Here is a 9,161-nt window from a genome sequence, read left to right as displayed (position 1 = left end):
ATTGTTGGTTAAGGTGCATTTGGTGATGATAGGATGTGTACATAGTTAATATTCATACAAAAGAAACTGTTTTGTAAAGAAGTTAATTGGGTTTCGAATTAAGATGCAGGTTTGAGTTTTTAACAACAAAACACCTAACGATAGAGCGGTAATGGTGAAGTTCGTCATTTCACAAAATAAAATCAATCAGAAATTTAATGGTCTCATTATTATTGGCAAAATTATACAGTGAATACACTTACATCGATATCGTGACGATGCCAGAACAAGAAGAAGGAAACGATCTAGCGTCACATATTTCTCAGATAAAACAACGAATAAAGAGCAGCATAACACCAATAGATCATAGCTATTCGTGTTAACTCTTCCAAGACTTTGCTCTTATGTAAGTGCAACCAAGAGAAACAGTTTTTTGCTATTCGTTCAATGGAATTGTTACTTGACAGTGCACAACAGGGGTATAACTTTACGTTATTTTTATCATGTCTCTTCAGAACGATTCAATCAGGCACAAGAGTTTCCTTTTGAGGTTTTATCAAATGATTTGTTATAGTACGAAACCACATTGACATCCAACTATGTCATATGGTCGTTTCACTTCATTAGTTACGCAGTGTGTAGCACCTTAAAAAAACTCTGACCTGCCTGTAGGAATTTAGAACAGAAAACTTCAGTAATACTTGTCATCGATACGATGAAATGTTAACGTTATGCGTATAACTGTTGCAATATGTGAGCGTCAATTTTAAGAGATGAGTGTCATACTTTCAGAGTGTTAAAGATTGTCATGATTACGATGAGGAGCCTCAAACGATTTAATAAAAGCATAAATAAGTAAAAGCATCCTGCAATACGTGTTTTCTCCGGCTTACGTAGAACCAGTGTACGGGAAACATCCGTAGCACGGCTGTTGCAGGTAGCGTGCGTAGTCGCAATGTTGGGAAATTTTAGCGGTATCTCCGAAGATCTGGTGACGATCAGCACTTGGAGCAGTAATTGCCAGTTGTCAGCCAACATGAACAAATGTAACATACTGTACGCACAGGAATATGGGAGGTAAGACCCGTTATTGTTTGATTATTTCCTCACAATCACTAGAAGCAGCCACATGCATCAAACATGTGGGAGTGTGAATGAGGAAAGATTTAAGGTAGAATGATAACATGAAAGTAATGATAGGAAAGGCATATGCCAGGCAGATTCAAAGGAAGATTTTTCAGGAAATGTAGTCCACGAATGAAGTTCCAACGACACTTCAGAATTGTATCTCAGCCTGGGAACCTTACCAGGAAGGACTGCTTGAGGAATTGGAGGAGATCCAAAAAATGATAGTGCTTTCGCTTAGAAGTCGTGGTAGTTTCACGGAGATGCTCACCCAATTCCAGTGGCAGATGCTCCAAGAGGATGTTGCTCAACAGGTGCAGATTACTGTAAGAATTTCGAAAGTGAATGTTTCTAGAAGAATCGACCAACATATTCTCTCTCTTGCATGTACCCCGCGGAAAGGCTGCGAAGCTGAAATTAGAAGCGTTCGAGTTCTTGCAGAGGCTTACCAACAGTCATTATTCCCGGGTTCCGTTCGTGGCTGCAACAGCAAAGGGAAAAATGACGATGGGACACAAAATACCTTTCGCCACAAACCATAAGGCGGCTTGCTTAGTGTAGGTGTAGTTACAGAACCATTTTCGAGACTGTAATAGTGATTTAATCGGTATATATTGTTTGTATACTTTGTTGCACGATCACTTGTGATGGTTCCTTAACTTGTGTTCATTTTCTTCATTTGATAGCAATCTAATTTTGTCACTGGGCTCTACTTTAATACACCACTGCTGTACACCTAAATTTGCTATATTCAGTTCTCTCTCGCTATACTCTCGAGGGCACCACAAGCAAGAACAATTAGCGATCAGAAGCGGAATGATATTGTTGCACGTTCACGTAGACGTTATATTGCTTCACAAGTGCTGCACAGATTCACAAAACCTAAGGAATAACCACACAAAGACTAGTAACACTGATCAAAAATGTTACTATGAAGACTGCATCAAGCCGAGCTGTGAAACTGCGGACGACCTTCCCCCAAGACATCCGTACCAAGATTTCGTGGAACAGAAGGATTTTCCAACACGAGGCAGTTCTCTCCCTTCAGAACTGCCAAATCTGAAAAGGCTGGGATCAAACCAAATCTCTTTTGCAAAGCCAAGTTTACGGATTAGAGGCTTTAAATGTTTCGATTCCATCTGTGTACTCCATAGATACAATGCTGCAATATTGGTTTCACTATAAATGAATGAATGTATAATACACAAATTCAAAGAGCCGGCCGGTGTGGCCACGTGGTTCTAGGCGCTTCAGTCTGGAACCGCGTGACCGCTACGGTCGCAGGTTGGAATCCTGCCTCGGGCATGGATGTGTGTGATACCCTTAGGTTACTTAGGTTTATGTAGTTCTAAGTTCTAGGGGACTGATGACCACAGATGTTAAGTCCCATAGTGCTCAGAACCATTTGAACCATTTTTTTAAATACAAAGATACCTGAAACTAATGATCTGGCTGAGAGCTGCTAATTTAAAAAAAAGTGCAAATTTGAGGTACTTGTTATTAACGAGACAATTAGCTATGTCCAGCTTCCACTTTAGCTGTGTAATGAAAATTGGTACAACGCACGCATTTTGAACAGATGCAAAATAATGATCACGACGACGGTCTTCTGAAATAACGAGACCGATTTGGTGAGACAAAGTGATAGAAAGTCGAAGCAGAGTATTGTATACCTACCAATAAACACAGAATGTGAAGTTTCTAACGATGTTGGCCCTGCTGAATAACGCACACAAGAAACAAGGCCAGCTGGTGAGACTCGGCGCTATGTGGCCGAACAGACTCGAACAGGGTCGTCCTTCAGCATCGTACGCAAGCAAGCAAGTTGCTTGTAGCCAAGAAGAGATGAGTTAGCAGAGACTACAACAGATGACACAAAGCCGGATTTTAACAAAAACAGTTGGAGGCGAAGTTGCAGATCCGGAAGAAAGAGGATTGCCACAAGACTGCAACGATCGGCTGCTTCTAGGTCACTGTGGCCACAGACGCGACGTTTTAGCTACGCTGACCTGGAAACTTCTCCCGTTTCTGCGAGATTTCTGTTTGGTCAGCCTTATTGCCCCGTAGAGGCAAGCAGACATCGCAGCCAGCCATCTCAGTGATTCAACGCTCCAAGCGTAAACACGAACGTCCGGAAATGGAGAAAATTTGTCGTACAGGCGCATGACGCATGACTGCTTATGTACTTACATCCAAGCAGTGTGTACTTCAACAGATTCAATTTTTGTACCAGGTTACCTCTGTTCTTCGGTAACTACCACTGAGAAACTATATTTCAGAACTGAAGAAATTATCGATAACATACGACATGGTGACTGCCGTTCTTACAGTTCACGTGAAAGGATTCAAAATGTGAGCCTTACAATGTAATTCTGCATAAGATATTGTAAGATATGCATTGTTCGTAAGATACGTAGTTACCCCCTAAAACTAATCTATGAATGATCACGTGGTCTTTGGGTTTTGCTAACCAGCTTCATGGTATGTGAAACTTTAGGTGCGCGTCAATACTGTTCTTAATGTCGATTTAGGAGTCATCAAGCCATCTTCTTCACTTTTATGCCTTTTATTATTGTACGATTTTCGGCAAATATTGCGTTTAATTTGTTACCGCGTCGAGAACGGAACTGCAAAACATATACCAAAAATTTGAAGAACGCGCACCAATTTAGCCCTTGTGGTCATATTGCAGTGCGCAACAGTCATATGCAGTGCGCAACAGAATTTAAGAAATGGCTCTGAGCACTATGGGACTTAACTTCTGAGGTCATCAGTCCCCTAGAACTTAGAACTACATAAACATAACTAACCTAAGGACATCACACACATCCATGCCCGAGGCAGGATTCGAACCTGCGACCGTAGCGGTCGCGCGAATCGAGACTGTAGCGTCTAGAGCCGCTCGGCCACCACGGCCGGCCAACAGAATTAAACAATCATTTTTTCGAAACCCAGTAATTGTGTCCCATTGAGACGCATAAGTTTGAAATTTGGTTCAAAAGTGCCTACAACCTTCCTCTGTAATTGTGGGAAGGCGTGGCGCCCTGTGGCGCTAACCTTGGGCTTGGCAACACTCCATACAGCAATGTGTCGATACATGAGAAAAAAAGGGCAGACGTCAGACGTTCATGTGACGTTTAAAATGAGTTAGTGATTCCTATTGGCACCAACTTTCACAACAGTTCTAGCCAACGCCGCAGTGGACGTAACACTCGATGGGAACCTCGTCACACCCAGCCTTACCCACATTCCGCCCCTTCTTTGCCGCGTCTGTGATGTAGTTCAGAACAGCAACGCCCAGCGTTAAAATCACGCCCTTTCTCAAAATGAGGGACCGAGGTTCATTCCCATACATATCGCGGTCAAAAACGACAGTCTGCAGTGCGGTGAGCAACACGAAGACTTCCTTGACAAACGTTGATACTGCTGGTATCTCCCTCCAACTGTTCTATATGGACATCGTGGTTCAAAAATTTTGAAATGTGAGTGAAATCTTACGGGATTTAACTGCTAAGCTCATGAGTCCCTAAGCTTACACACTAATTAACCTAAATCATCCTATGGACGAACACACACACCCATGCCCGAGGGAGGACTCGAACCTCCGCCGGGACCAGCCCCACAGTCTATGACTGCAGCTCCCCAGACCACTCGGCTAATCACACGCGGCGGACATCGTGGTCTAAGAACCCCATTTAACATGATCTCACCCTATGGTGTGCAGTGCGACAGCAATTTTTGCTCTGGTGTGCGGGCTGGAACCACTACGAACCGTTCAAAACCATTCGACGAAATGTGAACGTGACCCGAACCAGCAAAGGGGGTTTGTGCTTTTTCAGTGCTCCTGTTTCATGCCCTCCTATGGTGCGATCACAGAAGGGTGAAACATTGACCTATGCGTGAATAAAGCGGAAAAGGGTTCCTCTAGGGCCACCCGTTTCGGAAATAACCTCGGTGGCACAGCTCTCTCATTTATTGAGAATTTTAAAAATGTGCCTTTGCAGAGGAACCTTCGAAGTAGCACTAGGCGCCTACAGAAAGGCAACTGGCACTGCAGGTGTATCAAGTGGTTGCCTTGCGAACAGCTGTGGAAAGCAACGTGATAACTATACAGTGGACTGAATTACATGTTAGTATCGACACTTGAGTAACGCTACGGTGTGCTATACCCCAAATTATCACACCTAATACAAAAACGTGGCACTGATAGACACTTTCGCTTTGGTGATATTTAATTCAGTAGTATGAGTGAACCAGTGATGAAAACACGTTGCACACTGACATTGCACTGTTGTTAGGGAGCTGTAAATACTGACGGAGCTGCGTTCAGTCGTCTAAACTGCCCTGTAAACATTATGTTTTCACCAAAACACGCAGCAAAATGTGTGATTCAACATCATGGTACCAATATCCTTAGTGAAATGTACTTTCCTTCTGGGTCACAAAATACATTTGTTGTTGATGAGTAATAAATTATATTAGGAAATACACTGTTTAATACACAACTGTACTTAATATTTTAAGTGAAAAATATGTATTACAACTGTATATTTTACTGTGGAGTTCCCAATACTCATGAAAGCTGTTCCCCACCGCCTACATAAAATGATGTATTTATCTTTTAATTTGTCTTTTATTAGGTGACATTCAAAGTTATATAAACATTTTTATGAAATATCATCGTCGTCTTCCACATTTAAGTTAATTTGTGTACAAAACTAAACTTTACAAAACTAATCACTGAAATTTTTGGCTTTCTCTACTTTCAGGTCGAACACTGCGAAATTTTAGTGCTTTAGCAGAGATGAAAATTTAATCATATGTGATGATTTATGCATGTCATTATTACACAATAAATTTACCTTGCAGTCTAGATGGTAGCATATTTTACCAGAATCTTGTGAGGAGTTTCTTTCCTTCCTTAAGAAGTGCAGATATACGCTTCACTATTAAACTGAATTTGAAACTTAGCTATGGACTGAAGAGAAGGTAACTGTTGCATTTGACGTGACTACTGTCGAAGAGACCACACGTAATCAGATGCAGTGGCTTGTAATTAGGAAGTGTTCCATTCTACGTACCGAAGCGCTGCGGTACCTTCCAATAGGTAGAGTCCTGGCAATGAGGATGGGAGTAACAGTCGGAACGTTGAAAGGGGACAGCTGTCCTGGTATGCAATTTGTGCCACAGTTTGTTAACAGCAGCTAAAAGCTTTTAAACTTTCGTATCGTTGCAAATTGATCGCCCAGCCAATGTGAAGGAAAATGATCGTGTGTATCTTTTTCTTTATCGATTGCAGTCTGTCTTTCTTCCTGACATTCCCTCCTGTATGAGGGTGAATTGAATAACTAAGTTTGCACATATGTTTCAAATACGCTCCACCTGAGCGAGAAAGTTATGTAGTGTCTTATGCTTGGGGCGCCAGCGTCCTTCAGTCATAACGGAAGTTCAGAGAGGTTTCTTTGAGACAGGATTGTCACCAACACTCGTGTAAAACGCAGGCAGTGTCAAGCATTGCTTTCCGTCCCCCTACCACGTTGAGTTTAGGCGCGTTAGCACCGGTTTCCGGGACTTGGTAACGCAAGATTTTGGCATGCTTTGCTATGTTTTGCTGCACAAAAGGTTTCTAAATCTGAATCAGGTGCATATTCTTCGTACTTAGTTGTATTGCGATGGAGTGCAGATGGGTCACATTAATTTATTTAACCAATTTCGGTGTAAATTTCGTGTTGGTGTGAGGTTTTTGAACTCAGCTTTTTTCATGCTGCTGCAATTATGATGGCGGGCTTTCCACTTGTTCACGAGGTAATATGATTAGTTTTCCTACTGTTAATTTCACTCTGTTGAACACGTGTTCGTGGCTACAAATTTATCTGCGTATTTCAGTTAAAAAATTTTAAATAATTTTCTGATAAAATCTTCTAAAAATTGTAGAGTCTGCTTGTAGCTGCTAATCGCTATTTATTGTAGAATCAAGCAACAACAGATTGCGCGATAATGAATCACATCTTCAGATTAATCTGCAACAACATACATACGAATTAGAGATCATTAGGAGCAAAAACTACTAATACCTGCTATGAAGGAGACAGACAAGTACTCACTTGACTGCATTACATTAAGCCATTAAGCCAAAGCATCTCCCATCGTTATGTAAGGCACACACCCTAGCAACATCAAATGCAGCCAATGTTGAAAAATCTGTCAACAATCTTAGATAATTATGGCTCATACCTGAGGCACATACTAATTTTGACCAGAAAAACAGAGTATACAAGCGGAAGAACACGAAACTGTGGCATCAAAACCCAGTAAATATAATATTGTAGCAACTTACCGGTATTGAATTACTGGTAGTTCTTAAAACAGCTGCTAACTCGGCTGCGATGTAACTGCGTATAGATTAAGCGGCGATTGTCCACATAGAAAACTTATATCGAACGATTCAGATTTGCTTTATGGCCACGCTATCGTGCAAGAACATGTTATCTTTATTTCTGTGCTATCAACGTGTCACCACAGTAGAATAGCATACCCAAGAGCTTGGAAGACATCGTCAACCCCACTGCAAAGAAGAAGCAGGTGAGAGCAGCGCAGCTTCCCTTATAAGACTGGCTCCGCGGGCTATGGTTTTGCACTGGTGGAGGCGCACCACATGGGCAGTAAAACTTTCGAAGCCCACTCGTGCGCAGTATCTCTTCTCGTCCACTTGGTGCTGATCGTGAAGAATCGGGCAAATGTCTGCCGTCATATCAGCCTACAGCATGTTCTGGCTTACATCACCTTGAAGCAGGAATGGCAGAATTCAATCGCGAAAGCAATTCAGTAGCTTCGCGGGACGATGTACTTGACTACTACAAGTGTCGCAGGTTGCGCTGCGAGCCGACTGTGAACAGCGCTCGAAGGCAATTTTGCTTAGCTTGTCGTATGTGCTGTCCCAATCATGGCCAACCAGTGTCTCCCCTCTTTTTCTCCGAGTAGTTTACGAGCTTATCGTCCAATTAGACTGGGATGAATTTGCTCATTTATCACTTGTTTTCTTCTGTAGATAAATCTTTTTCCCTTGGAGAACAGGCTGTCACCACCAACAATCCGGCACTGGGAATGGGTAGTTTTCCCGTCCTGTAAAGGCAGCCTCACATTTCTTTTGCTGCATTGAGTCATTATATTATACTTAACAGGATTTTTTCTTGTTACTTGTCTTTAATCTTCCGCTTGTCCCTAACTCTTCGGACACTTCCCAGCTGAAATAACTGCTCTGGATTCCGATCTCCGACACTTCCATGGTCAAACAGACACGAAGATCTTCCCAGGTAAGCAAATAAAGCAAATACTTGTCTAAAGACAAAAGCAGGAAACAATAGGTCCGAACTACAACAGGAGCTATGGACGTGATCATGATTCCTTAGACAAGTTACATATTTCAGCAGGATAATGCAAGGCCCCACACTGGAGTACACGACAAAAACGGCTTGAGGATTGTACTGATCTTTGATTGGCCTGCCTAGACCCGTGTTCTGTCATCCATACAGTATGTATGCGATGCGACGGGTAAAGATATACTCTCATATCAGTCTACAGCGAGCAATCTTAATGAACTATACGTCTTTCAAGCATTGCGAGAAATTGCTCAAGATATTCCAAGGCTGTTTGTTTCCATGTTGCAACGAATACAAGAATGTATTTGTACACATGGGTTGTCATACTTCGGCCAGCCGGTGTGGCCGAGTGGTTCTAGGCGCTTCAGTTGGAACCGCGCGACCGCTACGGTCGCAGATCCGAATCCAGCCTCAGGCATGTGTGTGTGATGTCAAATGGCTCTGAGCACTATGGTCATCAGTCCCCTAGAACTTAGAACTACTTAAACCTAACTAACCTAAGGACATCACACAACACCCAGTCATGTGATGTCAAATGGTTCAAATGGCTCTGAGCACTATGGGACTTAACATCTATGGTCATCAGTCCCCTAGAACTTAGAACTACTTAAACCTAACTAACCTAAGGACAGCACACAACACCCAGCCATCACGAGGCAGAGAAAATCCCTGAACCCG

This window comes from Schistocerca nitens, chromosome 1 (genome assembly GCF_023898315.1).
Source record: "Schistocerca nitens isolate TAMUIC-IGC-003100 chromosome 1, iqSchNite1.1, whole genome shotgun sequence".
NCBI classification, from domain to species: Eukaryota; Metazoa; Arthropoda; class Insecta; order Orthoptera; family Acrididae; genus Schistocerca; species Schistocerca nitens.
This window is presented reverse-complemented; position numbering follows the sequence as displayed.